The following is a 6,451-nucleotide window of genomic DNA, read 5'->3' on the forward strand; positions in this document are numbered from 1 at the left end:
AAAAATTGATGAACATAGTAATATATAGACCTCCTAATACTAAAGAGTTTGACTTAATAATTGAAAAATTGGATGATATATGTAGAAATCACAAGGACTGGACTATTCTCCTATTGGTGTGACTTCAACTTTCCTTTCGTAGAATGGAAAGAACGAATAGGAGATTGTGTTGTACTTATACATATATAAAAAAGAGAGTAATAGTAGTGCAGAAGATAAGAGGCAATTTGAAAAGCTATTAGATATGCTACTAGAATACAACATTCAACAAATAAATCACCTGCCAACAAGAAAGGAAAATACTTTAGACCTAGTATTGTGAACGAGATGAATTATGTTTAAAGTGAAATAATAGTTTTATAAATGCGAGTATTTCAGACCATAATGTCATAGAAATTAACAGTTCATTCCAAAGCAAGTGAAATAGAGATCAGCAACAGAATGAAAAGTGGGAAGGATATGGAAAATACAACTTCTACAGTAAAAATATAAAATGGTCAGAAATTAATGAAGAATTAAACAAAGATTGGGATAACATTTCGTAAGTGATGACATAAGGGTAAATACGGAGATATTATATAAATATTGGAGAAAATAGTGGGAAAAATATATACCGAAGAAGAAAAGTAAACATCATTTCATGCATACCAAGAGACAGTAAGGATCTTGTTCCAGAAAATCAGAAAGTGGAAAAAAGGTCTTGCAAAAGAAAAAAATGCATGGAAAGTTATAGAACTAAAAAGTAAGATAGAAAAATGCAGAACAAAAGATTATACAATCAAAAGAAAATGAAAAACGGGACTTGGAAGAAAAAACCCTATTAAATATCAAGCAAAACCCCAAACTATTATACTCATTATGCGAAGAAGATGAATAAAAGAAGAATAGAAATAGGCCTCTGAGAATTGAAGGGAGATTAACGAATGAAAAAAAAGGAAATTTGCAACATACTGGCCAGAACGATAATAAGAGAGAATTCACCCCTAGAATAGATAATGAAGATAATGATATAGAAGTAAGGGAAGAAAATAGTGAATATTTAGCTGACATAGAAATTAATGGAGCTGCTGCAGGGCCGGATGGAGTCCCTGCTTTTTATTTGTAAAGAAAGTAGTTCATTCTATCGCAAAGCCACTTGCAATATTATTAAGACAAAGTGTAGATACAGGCAAGATTTATGATGAGCACAAATTAGCATATATCACCCCTACTTTCAAAAGTGGATCAAGACTAGAGCCAAGTAATTATAGGCCTGTGAGTCTAACATACATATTATGAAAGTGTATGAAAGGGTAATGAAGAAGAAAAAATATTATGAAACATTTAATAAAAAATAATTTGTTTAACTATAGGACAACACGGTTTCGTACCGGAAAAAGTACCACAAACCCAAACTGTTAGTCCACCGTGAGAACATATTCAAAAATATGAAAAGCGGAAATGAAACAGATGTGGTTATCTGACTTTGCAAAATGCCTTTGACAAAGTAGACCATAATATTATTAGCAAAGAAAATTAGAAAACACAATATCGTAGATAAAGTAGGAAGATGGTTAAAAGAATTTTTACACAACAGAAAACAGATAGTTATTGCAAACGATGAGAAATCGGATGAAACCAAGGTAATATCCGGTGTGCCACAAGGTACGGTGCTAGCTGTCAATATTGTTTGTTATTATGATGAAGACATAGACAGTAATGTTAAGGATTCGGTAGTGAGTAGTTCGCTGATGACACAAGAATAACGTAGAGAAATTACTTGTGATGAAGATAGGAACGCTCTACAAGAGACCTTAACAAAGTATATGATTGGGCAGAGGTAAAATAGGATGGTATTTAAACTCTGATAAATTTGAATCAATAAATTATGGAGACAGAGAAGGAAAAGCCTATAATGCATATACCGGGGACCTAATAATGAGACAATCACAAATAAGGAAGCAGTTAAAGACCTTGGTGTGATGATGAATAGGAACATGTTATGCAATGATCAAATAGCAATTCTGTTGGCAAAATGTAAAGCAAAAATGGAATGTTGTTACGGCACTTCAAAACAAGAAAAGCTGAACACATGATTATGCTTTATAAAACTATGTTCGTAGTCCACTTGAATATTGCCAATATGATATGGTACCCACACTATCAAAAGGATATTGCACAAAAGAGAGTGTACAAAGGTCCTTTACAGCTAGAATAGAAGAAGTTAAGGACTAGACTACTGGGAAAGACTACAATCTTTAAAATTATATAGTCTAGAAAGGAGAAGAGAACGCTACATGATAATTCAGGCATGGAAACAGATAGAAGGAATAACAGAAAATATCATGGAACTAAAAATATCAGGAAGAGCAAGCAGAGGTAGATTAATAGTGCCCAAAACTATACCAGGAAAAATAAGGAAAGCACACAGGACATTAATCCACTACGCACCAGCATCGATAATGCAGCGTCTATTCAATGCGTTGCCAGCTCATCTGAGGAATATATCAGGATGAGTGCGTAGATGTGTTTAAGAATAAGCTCGACAAATATCTAAACTGCATCCCAGACCATCCAAGATTGGAAGATGCAAAATATACCGGAAGATGTACTAGCAACTCTCTGGTAGACATTAGAGGCGCCTCACACTGAGGGACCTGGGGCAACCCGAACGAACTGTAAGGTCTGTAAGGTAAGGTCTCCTACACCCACTGAAGATGACTAAGTATTAATGCATAATTAGCAAAATAGGTAATCAGGTTGGAGAGAAAAAAAAGATGGGTAACTTGTGCAGCAATTTACATAAAGACCATAAACTCTCTCTCTCTCTCTCTCTCTCTCTCTCTCTCTCTCTCTCTCTCTCTCTCTCTCTCAACGAAGAGCATGTGGCAGTGAAGTGGCAAGAACTGGCGGCACCTGCAAGCAAAATGTACATCATTTCATTTGGCCCAATCTCATGAAATTCATGACGTCTACTTTGTTGAGCTGAGAGATATCGGCTGCGGATATTCAGCGCCAGTTCCAAATAACAGACCGTGGCAGAGAGAGGAACTAAGGTGAGGTTAAAACAAGACTTCCTCTCATTGCCTGGCACACTGGCACAGCCTTCTTCTCATGCATACTCTTTCAGAGTTATAATTAAATGGAGCCTTTAAATGATTTGCATACATAGTTCAACGAATCACTCTTCTATTGTCAGCTAGAACTCCGCTACGTAAGACAAGTATAGAATGAGAGAAGGCTAGGTAAAGACTACAATTCTAATTTAATAGTAACTGGACTTCTAATTATTTTTTTCTGTCTTTGAATCCCCAGCTGGAAACCTTTACGGACAGAATCAACAGACTTATTAGTTCCTCGTTGGACGAGTGGTTTACATGCTCGCCTGCCGATTCGGTAGTCTCGAGTTCGATTCCACGCTCTTCCACAGAATTTGTTTCTGTTGATTAAATATTCATTTCTCGATATAATGTGAATCGGATCCCACAATAATAAGCTTTAGGCCACGTTACTAGGTAACTAATTGGTTCCTAGCCACGTCAAAATATCTAATCCTTCGGGCCAGCCCTAAGAGAGCTCTTATTCAGCTCGGTGCTCTGGTTAAACTAAGATATACTGTAGTAGATTCACATCGAGCGTGCATCTGATGTTTAGGCCAGTCCCTTACGACGACGCTCCTGATTGGCTATTGATAAGCCAATCACAGGGCTGGAAACCCTCAGTCTCTCTCGAGTTAACATAGGCAGGATCTATGCTCCACCTCTCCTGAGGGATTCTTTTGAAATACGTATCCCTCCGGAGAGGTGGAACATACATCCTGCCTATGTGAACTCTCGAGAGAGACTGAGAGGTCCAGCCTTGTGACTGGCTTATCAACAGCCAATCAGGAGCGTCGTAAACGACTGGGCTAGACATCAGATGCTTTAAATGAATTACTATAACTATATAAACCCAAGAGGGTCCCAAAGGGATATCAGCCTCCAGAGAGAGAGAGAGAGAGAGAGAGAGAGAGAGAGAGAGAGAGAGATAGGTACTATCAAATATAAATATAAATATACAGAAATCGAAAAAAAATCGGTACCTTAAAATCCAAGAGGCGTCAGCAAGGAGGAGGAATGAAATTGCTCCTCACTTGGCAAACTATTCCTCATTTTACTTATGGCTCAAATGCAACTCCTAAAGAATAGATCAATTAGTGGCCGAAATAAAACTCCTAGCAAACTGAGTAGTAGCAAAACGGATGCTGGAGAGTGGCACACTATTTGCAGCACCAGCACCAGCAGCCTGCACAGCGTAGCGAGCAAAAGCACCTGAGAAAGAGAGAGAGAGAGAGGGAGAGGTACAGAAGAGTGCAGAGGAGGTTTGTCCTTGTGGTGGATTTCATGCAACAAGCATAATGATGAACTCATTTCACCTCTGTGTCACAAGACAACATTTAGATTGCCCTCCCCGCCAGGCCCCCTCCAAAAAAATGACTGGTGACATAACTCTACGGAAAATTGTGAGCCGAGATTAAGCACCAAAACACCATTGCACACTGGAGAACAGTTAAGATTTGCCCCCCCCACCTCCCCCTCCCCCAACCCCCTGGAGAAACAGTCAAGATTTGCCCCCCCCCCCCCACCCCCCCCCCCCCCCCCCCCCCCCCCCCCCCCCCCCCCCCCCCCCCTTGGAGAACAGTACTCAAAATAAGGAAGGAGAAACGATTTCAAACACTTAAGAAATAACATCTTCATCCCAGAACATTCTGAAACAATTTAATTTTACAAAGCGAAACTGCTTTAGAATCTTCAGAGATGAAGCCATCGTATTCAGCATCCATCATCCGCTTCCGATCAAGGCTGTTGTGACCGTCCAGGAAAAAATCCCTGTTCCTACAGGATCAGATCCCCCGAGATGGAAATAAGTGCGAGAGGCCATCCAAGGTCTGGAGAGGAGAGGAGGTCCTCTGACCGGTCAGTTTCACAACCAGGATGATATGTCTTCTGATCTCAACCCAGCTTCTTCACCCGGCCTCCGGCTGGAAGGATGTCCGGATCAGCAGCGCCCAAGGACACCTGGTCCTCAAGATGACCTTGGTCAATCTGGTACACACCTGGTATTTCAGAGCGCCATCATCATCATCATCATCATCAACTGAACCCGGTGATTCTGACAGTTTGTTTCAGCTGTGGGAGAAGCTGTCGTGCCTCTGTCTACTAAACGCTGTTCTGTTTCTTCTGTCATTCTTGACCTTTCTTTGTTCTACGAGAATGCCTTCAGAGGAATACGGTCATATGTCAAATTAACTAAAAACTGTTAACTGAGTAATGACTCGCTGCCACCTTCGGAGCTTCCCTAGGAGGTAATTATATCCAACTCTAGAAAAGATTCAACACCAACCAGGGGGAGTGACAGAAAACGATCAGGCAAAGATCCTCTGAGACTATGGTATCAGAACACAGAGGGTTATACGTGCCAATAGACCAGACGTGACGTTGACTGACGAAACCAAGAAGAAAGTATCACTCACTGATGTCGCAATACCCTGGGACACCAGAGTAGATGAGAAAGAGAAAGAAAAAATGGATAAGTATCAAGACCTGGAAATAGAAATAAGAAGAATATGGGATATCAAGACCTGGAAATAGAAATAAGAAGAATATGGGAGATGCCAGTGGAAATTGTATCCATAATCATAGGAACACTGGGCACGATCCCAAGATCCCTGAAAAGGATTCTGGGAAAAACTAGAAGCTGAAGTAGCTCCAGGGACTCATGCAGAAGAGTATACTCCTAGAAACGACCTCTTGAACCTTCTCTCTTCTTGATGCTTCCTTCTCGGGACACGACAGGATTCAGAAAACTTCGGGTGTGCAAAGTCCGAAAATTCACGTTCAAGGGGCATCGACAATGACGCGATTCCTGTGCGCTTCTGTTTAAGAATAACTGACTTACATTTTCATATATTTATTCTTTCATTTATTAATATATATCCTCTTTTCTGACCACTATGATGAACACCTATGATTCTCTGGGAGATTGAATTTCAAGTCAATGGCCCCTTGCTCCATATGAATAGGGTTCATGATCTGAACAATAATAATAATAATAATAATAATAATAATGTCTTATTGAAAGTTATTGCTGCATCAGCTGCATTCAACTTGTAAGTAGTCTTCTCTATTTTTCTAATAATAGCTTTTTCTCTGCTACTACAACTGGCGAGTATTGCGCCGATATTACTCATCAGGAGGAGTCAATTTCAGGGATAATGCTTACAAAATAATAATAATAATAATAATAATAATAATAATAATAATAATAATAATAATAATAATAATAATAATAATAATAATAATAATAATAATAATAACTAATCATTCCTATGTAAATAATACTAAAACAGTCACGCCAGTAATATAATAAAAGGACAGAAATTGATTGATTGATTATAGCAACTGAATCTGGCGTCGCAACACCTTAGGTTATT

This window comes from Macrobrachium nipponense, chromosome 24, assembly GCF_015104395.2.
Source record: "Macrobrachium nipponense isolate FS-2020 chromosome 24, ASM1510439v2, whole genome shotgun sequence".
NCBI lineage: Eukaryota > Metazoa > Arthropoda > Malacostraca > Decapoda > Palaemonidae > Macrobrachium > Macrobrachium nipponense.